Below are 12,841 nucleotides of genomic sequence, written 5' to 3'. Positions count from 1 at the left end.
AAAAAAAGTGGTTAATGTCATCTTGACTGCCTTAACTGTTTGCCTTGTAAAGCCCACGGAGACACTTGGTAGCATCGCGGTGAGTGCTGCTGCCTCTTGACCGAGGCCTCCTCCCAGTGGGACATGCCCGGAACACCTCCCCAGGAGGCATCCGGAACAGGTGCCCGAGCCACCTCAACTGGCTCATCTCGATGCGGAGGAGCAGCGGCTCTACTCCGAGCTCCTCCCGGGTGACAGAGCTCCTCATCCTATCCCTAAGGGTGCGCCCAGCCACTCCGCGGAGGAAACTCATTTCTGCCACTTGTATGCGCGATCTCATTCTTTCGGTCATCATCCAAAGTTCATGACCATAGGTGAGGGTAGGAACGTAGATCGACCGGCAAATTGAGAGCTTCGCCTTACGACTCAGCTCCTTCTTCACCACAACAGACTGGTACAATGACCGCATTACTGCGGACGCCTTTGAGACCTCGCTGGACAATGTGGCTGGGAAGACTGTAGGGTCGCTGTGCTATCTGGAACCTTATAAGCAAATACTGTTGCATTAGTATTGCTTTATATATATATATATATATATATATGTAGAGTATACGTATGGCTACAGCAAAGCCCTTCAGTCATCTGCCTCACTTTAGAACTATTTTTCTGTTAATTTTTCTGTTTGTGAGCCTGAACTTAAACGTGACATATAACTTCCAATTTTTAGCACTCTTGATAAAGATGAACAAAAAAAGACTTAAATAATATTTTTAAAAAGTCTCATTCAGAATTTTAAATGACTTCATTAAACTTGTGCCAGTATTGTAAAATGTATTAGTATAGCTGTGTATCCTTGGCAGGATCTTTGGCGTTTCTCTTCATTTTACTATGGTTTTGATTCTCATTGAATGATCTTATATCTCAAAGGAAAGCCAAACGAGATGAGACTGTAGCCAATTTCAGGAAAACAGAGAATCTTGTACCAGAGGATCTTCTAAGGCGAGCATTCAACATTATCCCAGTAACAACAGAAACTAAGTTGCAGAAATACAGTGTGGGTACGTACTTTTTTTTTCTCTTTTTAAGAGCTTCACATCAGTTAAGTACATTCACTGGACCAGCACAGATAACGATTGGTTTAGGGGATGAGGGTAAGAATTTTAAGTCATTCTAAATACAAAGGATGATGAGGTGATGTTGATCAGAAGAAATGCAGAACCGTGGTTTTACATATGATTCAGTTGATGGTTCCCACTGTCACTGTACTTCACATTCCTTACTGGCCAAACAGAACCACTCACAGAAACATTTTTTCTTTTTTCTGGTCTTCCACCAATTTGCCAAACCCAACTCTGTTTACCAACCCAAGGCAGACTGTCACAGCTCTAGACACAAGAGAAGTCGGGCTTTACCGGAATGATCCGCAAGCCTCTGACCATTGATTTGAGTGTCTCCATTGTTCAGGAGAACTTTCGTCAAGATGAGCACATCACCAGAGGCCTTCCTTTTCTTGAGGTCCCACTTCACGGCGTCACATGCCCTCGTGTGTTAGTCACTGGCTCTTAGGCATCGGAGACCGCCATTTGTCCAACTTCTTGATCAACATGGAGACAGGAGGAATGATCGGAATTGACTTTGGTCATGCCTTCGGAACCGCCATGCAGGTAGGTGTCTTTCATTGCTCCATTGCCAGTCTCTGGAGTCTTTTTTTCTGACCCCAGCCATTGTGTTATGGATTTCGGTCAACATACCACTGGAGTGGTCATGTTGTTCTCCTTTAAGATTTAGGAATTAGACCCTTCTGTCCAAATGCCTTTGCCATACAAGGCTGCAAAACTACATTTTTCTTGTTCTCTCTGATTATCAGAAGGCTGTGAATCTTGCAGTGCAACATCTGGAAGAACAGATAAACTCGTTTCTTCTGCGTGCAGAATGTTGCGTAAGGGTCTCTTAAAGAAGTGGGCCGTCCGCATTGTTGACGCAGAAGTCTCACAGAGGGACCTGGTTCACGAGCCAGCATTATTAGCACTCAATCATAGAACCACGTTGAAGTTTTGGAAGATTAACTTGACAGTTACTGTCTTTAATTGCTACAGAGTTTAGAAAGGGCTTCTGATTGTTCTTTCCCAACTTGCAGGCCAAGTTCTGGGACAGAATAAATGAACCCCTCCAGCTGAGGTGTACACCATCACGCGTGAAAAACCTGGGCCATTCCCAGAAACCATCCTAGTTATTAACAAATGATATACGATCGGAGCGGCACCACGTCTCTAACCACCTGTTAAGAGACACCAATCTACTGTACACCATGTCCCCCATGAAGAGTCTAGGTAAAGGACCAGACACTATTAGATTACGACATTTCCTTCTGGCCTTGTTACACATAGAAATAAATCGGCTCTTTAACACCTCAGACTGCTGATGACGAATATCATTACCACCAACATGCACCATCATAGTCGACACGGCATTATCGGCCAGAGAACTGACACGAGCCTTCACGTCGGACACACGTGTGCGTGAGAAACACTTTACCTTTACATTTACATTTCGATTCCCAGGCCCCCGGACCTTAACATTTCCGACAGCCGAATATCCCAAAATGAGCACATTATTATTATTATTATTATTATTATTATTATTAGGTGAACTGCTTAGAGCCGAAAATCTATTTTGGGTTTGGACGGGAGAACCCAAACCAGGAACCCGTAGCTTCGGCTTCGCTTTATTCGACTTCTTACTCTGAACCGTGACCCAGTCGCCGTGAGAGCGCTCCGGGGTACCCGGCTTCTCATTAGCTGTACTGGGGCCTGTAAGGGTCGACGCCGAGTTCGACACTACGGAGGCATCGGGACACACCGAGTCCAACCAACTCTCCGTTTCTCGTATAGAAATCAAATTCTTAATGCGCTCTTCTAAATCGCGGACTTTCCGCACCAAGTCATTATTTGTTACGCATTTCAAGCAAATGAACTGTTTCTAAAATGTCAGCAGGTGCAACCAAACAAAACATGTTACATAACACACAGGTGTGCCGTCAGACAATACATTCAGAATAGAACTTGCGTTGAACAGGGATTCCATTCTTTCCAAAGACGCCGTCTCAGCAACTGGTGTGTGACTCCACGCTCTGCCTGGCTCTGGACGCTTTGCCTGGCTCTGGACGCTCTGCTCTGTGTTCGTTGACCACAAAGAAACAACACAGCGGTTTCCAGTTACCTGCGGTTAACTGTGGTCCAAAAAACGCTAAGTGGAAAATTCCAGAAATAGACAGTTAATAAGTTGTCTGTTCTCGGAAGCTAAGCAAGATCAGGCCTGGTTAGTACTTGGATGGAAGACCGCCTGGGAATACCGGGTGTTGTAAGTTGTTTTTTTTTTTTTTTCTTCTTTTAAAAAAAAAAAAAAACATTTCACAGTTTCAAAACCCCTTGCCCCATACGGGGTTGCAGGGAACCAGAGCCTACCCGATAACACAGGGAGCAAGGCCAGAGGGGAAGGGGACGCACCCAGGACAGGACGTCATTCTGTCACCAGGCACTCCAAGCGGGACTTGAACCCCAGACCCACCGCAGAGCAGGTCCCGGCCTAACCCACTGCGCCACCACATAGTAAATCAATAGTAAAATTATATTTTAAAAAAAAAAAAAAGTTCACAACACCTGGTATTCCCAGGCGGTCTCCCACCCAAGTACATAACAGGCCCCACCTTATTTAGCTTTCGAGACGGGACGTAGTCAGGGCGGTAGAGCTGCAAACGAGTAGGTGTGCCACCGATGCCTTACTTGTTGCTGCTACCCGTGAAAGGCTCACGCAAAGAACGCTCGAGCATGCGACGCCTGCTTGGGCTTTGGCCGCACAAAGCGGAGCGCACTTTTGCCTCTCTCTTGTGAAATGCTCACGAGAGTCCAACGAAAAGCAGTCATGACTTTCAGTATACGCGATCGATGTCACACATTAAAATCACGCACCAAACGGGACAAAAAGAGACTCAAGAGAAGAATAAACTGTTCTGAATAAACACCTGGAGTCACAAAAGTGTTAAACACGGGGGAGAATTAAAATCCAGTGCAATCCTGCTACAGAAATGAAACATTGAAGAGTGACTGTTCCCAGAGAATAATTGCGCTTCCAGGTGGCAGCCCTCACTGGAGCCTGAAAAAGTGAGGGGTAAGAGAGAGCGGTTCCTCGGGTGCGAAACAAAACAGAGGGGAAAATAAAATAAATAAGTTAATCAACAATAAAATTCTAATTTAAAAAAATAACAAAACTCCTCACTGCTGTTGAGTTAGAGAGTGTACAGCTGCTCCTTACACATCAGAACTTACATTATTACTCAAAGGTGACACTACTGCATACATACTTCCGACTTTACAGAGTCTCAGATGAACACTGAACATTACGCCTGGACAGGGACTTGAACCCTGGACTCTCAGATTAAAAGTCTGATGCTCTACCAACTGAGCTACCCAGGCCCTTAGTATAAGTGGGCGCTTGGCGTGGTGGAAGGGCTCGTGTGATCTAGGGAACTCCAGACCTACATCGTCAGGAACACTATGCTCCTCGTAGGGTTTCCCAAGGCGAACAGGTCTGGAGTGAAGATCCAGACTAACACGATCCAAAAACCTCCATGGAAAAGGTAAACACGAGATCGTTTACCCTGCCCGGAATAGCGTCACCGGGACCTACACCTGGAGCCAGGCCTGGGGGTAGTGTTCCTAGGCGAGCGCCTGGTGGCCGGGCAGCCCACGTACCCCGGCCGGGCTCAGCCCAAAAAGGCATCGTGGGGGGACCACCTGCAAGGTCCGGCATGGGGGTCCGGTGCAATGTATACCTGGCAGCGGGAGGCGGCAGGAGGGAGCAGGAGGGAGCGGGGTGGCGCATGGCGTCGTAGCCCCTCGCGACGGAAACTGGCTCTTGGTACGTGGAATGTCACCTCGCTTGGGGGGAAGGAGCCGGAACTGGTGCGGGAGGTTGAGAAATACCAACTGGATATAGTTGGGCTCACCTCCACTCACAGTGTTGGCTCTGGAACCAAACTCCTCGATAAGGGGTGGTTCCTCTCCTACTCAGGAGTTGCATGAGGCGAGAGGCGCCGGGCGGGCGTGGGGACACTCACAAGCCCCCGGCTGGCTGCCATACAGTTGGAGTTTGCCCCGGTGGGCGAGAGGGTCGCCTCAATGCGACTTAGGGTCGCAGAGAGGAAGACTTTGACTGTTGTGTGCTCACTAATGCACCAAACAGCAGCTCAGAGTATTCGGCCTTCTTGGAGAAGGTGGGTGGGGTTCTGGACAGGACCCCACCTACACACTCCATAGTCCTACCGGGGGACTTCAACGCTCACGTTGGCAAGGACTGGAAAATCTGGCGGGGGAGGGTGATTGGGAAGAACGGCTTGCCCAATCTGAACCCGAATGGTGAAATGTTATTGGACTTCTGTGCTAGTCGTGGCTTGTCCATAACAAACACCATGTTCGAACGCAAGGATGCTCATAAGTGTACTTGGTACCAGAGCACCTTCCGGCCCTCACGCAGAATGCCCTCCTCCTGACCTCGGCCGCGCCTTGATGTGCTGCCCATGAAGACCACAAGCGGGTGCGGGGGGCAAGGCGCAAGCTCGGCGGAGTCCAACAGCCACGCTGAACGGGCTTGACTTGATGCCGAGTGTGCGGACGCGGCTCTCGCTCGGTGTGTTGCGAAGGCCGATTGACCCTCAGCAGTGGCCCCGGCACCCCGTACTCCCGAACTGCCTCGCGCGGAATTTCTCGGCGAACGCGGCCGTAGGCCTCCTCCAAGTGCACGCAACACGTGTAGACTGGATTAGCGAACTCCCGTGCCCCCTCAATTATCGGCGAGAGGGTAAAAAGCTGCTCCGATAGCCGGAACACGCTCTCCCGTGCCCTTTCTGAGAGACGGCGACCGCCAGCCCAGCTTGCCAATCCAAAGGCACCGTCCCCGAGGTCCGTGCAACATTGCACGGGCGTGTCAGCCATGACAGGCCCCACAACATCCAGGGCCCTAAGCAGTTCCGGGAAAATCTCGTCCGCCCCACCCCGCTGCTTTGCCACTGTGGAGCTTTCCAACTACCTCAGCGACTTCCACCACGGAACTAGACTCTGATATGGCGATAAGGATAGGAATGGGAATAGGAATAAGGATGGGGGGCTTAGGGTCAGAGAGAGGGTTGAGGAAAGGGATAGGGATAGGTGTAGGGTTAGGTTTATAGTTAGGGTGAGGGTTAGGGATAGGCATAAGGATAGGGACAGGTTTCAGGTTTGAGGTTGGGTTGAAAACAGTGACAGGGACAGGGATAGCCGCAAAGTGACCGTTTGTTCTAGGAAAGTGATTCGGATAGGGTTAGGGTTAGGGTTATGGATAAGGATATGGATCGGGCGGTCCACAAGGGTGGCCAGGGCTTCCACCAGGGCCCGGCGCTCTGCGAGCCGGACCGCTACGATCGCGTCCAGCGACTCCTGCTGCTGCAGCTGCATCCATTGGAGAATGCGCTCCAGCTGGTCTCTGTCCGTCTCACCGGCTCCCGGGTTTCGGCACGACCGCAACAGACGAGGCAGGTGACCACGGACGCGGTGCCCGTCTGTGAAGGGGTTTTGTTCAGTCACGGATCAGGGAGAAGGAAGGGGATGGAAAAGGGCATTCAGAGATGTAGATTTTTTTTTTTTTTTCTTTAACACATCCGTAATTTTATACTGGTAAAACAATTAGCTGAAGACACCACACGTGATGGATCATCAGGTTCAAACGATACATATAGCTGTGTGCCAGCGGCATACGAACGGAAATTCATATTGTGCTTGCGAATAATGTCACCCAGTGGTAACATATAGAGTGAGAACAGTAATGGCCCCAACACAGAGCCCTGCGGCACACCATACTTGAACCATAGTTGAGATGAAGGGGGTGCAGTCAACAGATTTTAGTACAAAATTGCTCACGGTTGGCTAAATACGAGTCAAACCGCTTCAGAAGGGGGCCTCTTAGGCCAACCGGGTTTTCAAGTCTACTCAGTAGGATGCCATGGTCTGCGGCACTGGAGTCCGGCACTTACTTTCTTACTTATGCCTACTACCCCTCTTGGGGCATAGGCCGTCAACAGGGGCTCTCCAGGCATCTCTGTCCTGGGCCAGTTTTTCCAGTTTTCCCCAGGTGTGGCCCATCCTCTTGGCTTCTGCATCCAGGTGGCGTCGCCATGTGTTTTTTGGCCGGCCTCGAAAGGTTGCTATGATGATGCGTGGTCCATGGGCCTCCCATCCGGTGAGAGCTCTCTGGGCTGTCTTGTTTAACATCAGAGCCACACCTTGGGTGTGGGGGGCGTTGTCTTCCCCGTGTCCTGAAAACAGCAGCATTTCTCCCGATGATAGCCTCTTCTGGCCTGAGCCAGTCCACCGTGACTCGCTGATTCCCAAGATGGCAAGTCTGTAGGCCCTCATTTCTGCGGCCACCTGTGCCGCCTTTCCAGCTTCGTACATGGTCCTCACATTCTAGTGGGGACTGGGTCTAAAGGACAGGTAGTACCTTTCACAGAGCGAACTGGCACGGTAGTTTCCTCAACGGTTATTACGTCGAAGCTACCGAGACGGTGCGGACAACTAATGTTATACCCAGAAGAGCTTATGCTGGCTAAGAGCAAACTAGAGGGCACTATAGATTCGTGGATATTCTCTAATTTCTTATTGAAAAACAACATAAATTCATCATTAGTAATGGTTGCAGAATTGCACTGTTTATTATCTTTGCGTTTATCAGTTGAGTAAGCGATGGCATTAAACAGGAACCGAGAGTTCTTCCGATTTTCATCAATTAACTTTGCGTAGTATTCGGATCTGGCGTGAAAAAATGCCTTTTTTCTTTTTCTTTTTTACTTCTTAATTTATTTTTTTAAGACAAACGGACCAGGCTACGTAACAAACGTTTAGCTTAGTTGAGCGCCATCTACGCTGTAATTTACGACATTCTAACGTTATTGCATGAGTTGATTCGTTGAACCACGGTGAGTTCCTTACAGTTCGAATAAGTTTAGCTTTTGGTGGGGCTGCAGAGCCTTGGGCGAATATCTTTGCTCGTTCCAGAATATGAGCTTCTAATGTAATCAACAATTCTTGCAGTAATGTTTTCGTCAGCATGCCGCACGATTTCAGTCTTACTGTGGTCGGACGGCACCGGCACGCATAGATCAAAAGTTAATAGGAAATGATCAGAAATAGTCTCGTTTCAAGGAATAACATTAACACGATGAACATGTGTGCCGTAGGTTATGACGGGATCGAGCGTATGGTTACGGGAACGAGTAGTACCGTTAACAACTTGAGTAAAGCCGACGGAGTTTAAGAGAGACTTAAAACTGTTAGCGAGAGTATCCGATGACGTGCCTATATGAACATTGAAATCACCCATCAAGAAAATTTTGTCATGAGTAATGACTAAATCGGTGATAAACTTACTGAATTCCTCGAGAAAGGAGGAGTACGGTCTAGGTGGACGGTAGAAAAAGGAACAAAGGTATGTTGGGTTTTGACTTGAAATCTAGCTCTAGAACGTCAAACGAGGTAAAATTATCATGATTTCTCAGTGTTATCAGAATCAGAATCAGAACGAGCTTTATTGGCAAGTATGTTCACACATGCAAGGAATTTGTCTTGGTGACAGAAACTTCCACAGCACAGACAGAATGACAGTGAGAAGACACAGATGAGAAGATAGAATATGTGAATAAAGGATAAAAAAAATATAGAAAAAATATAAGTACACAATATCGAAAAAAAAATAGTCACTAGACATTTTATATATATATATATATATATATATATATATATATATGTACAGGTATGTTCTATACAAATGCAAGGGAATGTGAATAAGACATATGATGTGATAAATAGATATAAATATAAATAGCGTTGTGTATTGCACTGGTTTACTCTCTAGGGGGGATTTAGCTGTTCATGAGGTAGACGGCCTGAGGAAAGAAACTTTTCTTGTGCCTGGCTGTCCTGGTGCTCAGTGCTCTGTAGCGCCGGCCGGATGGCAAAGGTTCGAGGAGGAAGTGGCCTGGAAGTGAGGGGTCTAGGATGATTTTACTAGCCCTTTTACTGACTCTGGGCGAGTCCAGTGATCTGTTGAAGATCTTTGTGAAGATAGGGGCCAGCTTTTTAGACAGGCTGGTGAAACACCGTCTGGGCCCGGTGCTTTCCTTGTCTTCTGTTTGCGGAAGACCCGACACACCTCCTCTTCACAGATCAAAGGTGCAGGAGGGGGGAAGGTGGGGGGTTACTGGCGGTGTTAATCGATGCGTGGAGAGAGGGTCAGAATGGGTGTGAGACAGGGTTCTTCAAACCCGCAATAAAACTCATTCAAATCGTCGGCCAGCTGCTGATTCGACGCAGTGCTGGGGGATGGTGTCTTGTAGTTGGTGATGTCTTTCACGCCTTTCCACACTGATGCTGGGTCGTTGGCTGAAAACTGTTTCTTCAGCTTTTCAGAGCAGTTTCTCTTAGCCACTCTGATCTCCTTTGCCAGTGTGTTTTTGGCCTGTTTATGCAAGACTCTGTCCCCATTCCTGTAGGCGTCTTCTTTGGCCTGACGAAGCTGTCTGAGTTTTGCAGTGAACCACGGTTTGTCATTGTTGTATGTTAAATGAGCCCTGGTAGGGATGCACATATCCTCACAGAAACTGATATATGATGTTACAGAGTCTGTGAGCTCATCTAGATTGGTAGCAGCAGCATCAAAAACACTCCAACCAGTGCACTCGAAGCAGGCTTGTAAGTCCTGCTCTCCTTCCTCAGTACATCTTTTAACAGTCCTTATGACAGGTTTAGCTGATTTCAGTTTCTGCCTGTAGGTGGGTATAAGATGAACCAGACAGTGATCAGAGAGCCCCAAAGCTGCCCGTCGGACAGAGTGATATGCATCCTTTATTGTGGTGTAACAGTGGTCCAGTGTATTATTGCTCTGGTGAGACATGTAACGTGCTGCCTGTATTTTGGCGGTTCACGGGAGAGATTTGCTTTATTAAAGTTCCCGAGAATGATTATAACAGAGTCTGGGTGTTGTTGCTCTGTGTCTGTGATCCGATCGCCCAGCTGTTGCAGCGCTGCGTTCACACACGCTTGCGGTGGAATGTAAACACTTACGAGAATGAACGAGGAAAACTCCCGCGGCGAGTAGAAAGGCTTACAGTTACAATGAAGAGCGCTCCTAGGTCGGGACAGCACGTCTTCTTCGACGCTGTTGCGTCTGTACACCACCTTTCGTTGATGTAGATGCATGTCCCACCGCCACGTGATTTCCCCACTGATTCTGCGTCGCGATCCGCTCTGAACAGCTGGAAGCCCGGCAGATGTAGCGCGCTGTCCGGAATGGCTTCATTCAGCCAAGTTTCCGTGAGACACAGAGCAGCAGAGTTTAAGACGTCCTTATTTTTTTGGGACAGGAGAAGGAGTTCATCCATTTTGCTGGGTAGGGAGGGGAGATTCGCCAGATGGATACTAGGAAGCGCAGTCCTGAAGCCGCGCTTTCGCAGCTTGACTAGCGCGCCGGCTCGCTATCCACACTTGCGTGGCTTGGAGCACTTGAGCAGCACCACTGCACCTCCAACTACAAAGTCCAGCAAAACGTCAGAATAATCAAAAATCAAAAACTGGTAAAATATTGGGTGGTGTGTACTGCCGAACGTTCAGCAGTTCTTCCCTGGTAAAACTGATTGTAGGAGTATGACTAAAGACAGGACAAACTAAGAAAAACAGTAAAACAGCTGTGAAGCTCAACACCGAGGCGGCCATTCGCGGTGCAATCACCTATTTGGATCACGGGGGAGAATTAAAATCCAGTGAAATCCTGCTACAGAAATGAAACATTGAAGAGTGACTGTTTCCAGAAAATAATCGCGCTTCCAGGCTTTTGCCCCAACTTGGAGCCTGAAAAAGTGAGGGGTGGCGGAGAGCGGTTCCTCGCGTGCGAAACAAAGCAGAGGGGAAAATGAAATTAAAGTAAATAATGAAAGCAGTTAATGATAAAGTTATAATTTAAAAAATGATAATAAAAAAAAAAATGCTTATAACACCTGGCATTCCCAGGCACTCTCCCATCCAAGTGCTTACCGGACCCGACCCGGCTTAGTTTCCAAGATCAGGCGTATTCAGGGTGGTATGGCTATAAGTGAGCACCGTGTGTGCCCTACTTGCAGCTGCTGCCCACGAAAGGATCACGCAAAGAGCCCTCAAGCATTCGGCGTATGCTTGGGCTTTGGCTGCACAAAGCGGAGCGCACTTTTGCCTCTCTCTTGTGAAATGCTCACGAGAGTCCAACGAAAAGCAGTCATGACTTTCAGTATATGCGATCGATGTCACACATTAAAATCACGCACCAAACGGGACAAAAAGGAACTCAAGAGAAGAATAAACTGTTGTGAATAAACTCAGAGACTTACAAAAGTGTTAAATCAGAATCACAATCAGAATCAGAACGAGCTTTATTGCCAAGTATGTTCAGACATACAAGGAATTTGTCTTGGTGACAGAAACTTCCACGGCACAGACAGAATGACAGTGAGAAGACACAGATGAGAAGATCGAATATGTGAATAAAAATGGGACTGCGAGGCGGGGGCTGAGATGGTAGTGCCCAGGAACGTGAATGACTACACTGTTGCCACAGTGCTGTTTATGATGGTGAGTGGGGATAATGCTGAGGTGTTTCTCCTAAAGTCCACAATCATCTCCACCGTTTTGAGCGTGTTCAGCTCCTGGTTGTTATGACCGCGTGCCACATTGGTGTCAGGGGTGGGATGGGGCAGGACGATGAGAGGCTGGATAAGGGAGCAGCTGAACACCAAGCACGAGGAAAGGGAAAACAGCGCAACGCTGAGAGCCACGGGACGGAAGAGCGGCGTCCGGCGAATGAAGCGCCTGCGATGGTGGAGGTCGATGCGGAGGAGCTGTGGCGGAGCACGGGTGTCCAGGGGAACGCCGGGGAAGCGCACGCTGTGGCGAGGATGGTGGGGAAGAGCTGCGAGGTGCCGCTGAAGAAGGGTGAGCAGGTCGAGTGGGGTCTCCCTGTGCCCACGGTAGGAGCGGCAGGAAAAGGCAGCGAACCGCCGTCGAACGCAGAAGCTGACGAAAGTCGCCCCGTGGAGAGTGTCGCTTTCCCGAGCAGGACGGACGCCGTGCTGGACGACGCAGAGGAGTGTGTCTCGTCTGTGGACAGGCAGGGCTCCGTGTCGGAGGTGAGCGAAACCGCCGACACAAATTCTGCCGCGGAGCAAGATTCCGCCGGGCTGTAGTGGTGAACGGGGAAGCTGAGCGGTAAGGCAAAGCTCTCTATTTGCCGGTCAGCTGGCCGACGTCCCTACCCTCACCTATGCTCATGAACTCTGGGTAATGGGCGAAAAGAATAAGATCACGGGTACAAGAGGCTGAAATGAGTTTTCTCCGCAGGGTGGTGGGACTCACTCCCCGTGACGGGCCGAGGAGCTCGGCCATCCGGGAGGAACTCGGAGTAGAAGCCGCTACTCGTCCACGTTGAGAGGAGCCAGTTGATGTGGTTCGGGAGTCCGCTAAGGGTGTCCCCTGGGCATCTCCCCTTTGGGGCTATACCAGGCACGGCCGACTGGGACGAGAGCCCGGGGTCGGCCCAGGACCCGTCGGAGAGATTGCGTCTCACCGCTGTCCTGGGTGTGGCCGGGGATCCCCTGGCTTGAGCTGAAGGAACTTGCAAGGGACAGGCATGTCTACTCTCCCCTGCTCTCCTTATTGCCACCGCGACCCTAGAAAAACAAGCACACAAGGAAACGGGCAAATGCATCACACCACCGCAGGCTTAGCAGCGGCGTAGCAAAACACGTGGGGGG

General features: G+C 49.1%; 1 non-coding gene across 1 annotated transcript; it reads right to left on the bottom strand.

Annotated features, from left to right (window-relative positions):
* Window positions 1-4,378: 4,378 nt before the first annotated feature.
* trnak-uuu (transfer RNA lysine (anticodon UUU)) lies at window positions 4,379-4,451 on the bottom strand. The gene has a single exon. It is a non-coding gene; the product is annotated as a tRNA-Lys (tRNA).
* Between the last annotated feature and the right edge of the window lie 8,390 nt (window positions 4,452-12,841).

This window comes from Scleropages formosus, chromosome 5, assembly GCF_900964775.1.
Source record: "Scleropages formosus chromosome 5, fSclFor1.1, whole genome shotgun sequence".
Lineage (NCBI taxonomy): Eukaryota > Metazoa > Chordata > Actinopteri > Osteoglossiformes > Osteoglossidae > Scleropages > Scleropages formosus.
Note: the sequence above shows the minus strand (reverse complement) of the source record. Positions and strands in the feature narration are given on the sequence as shown.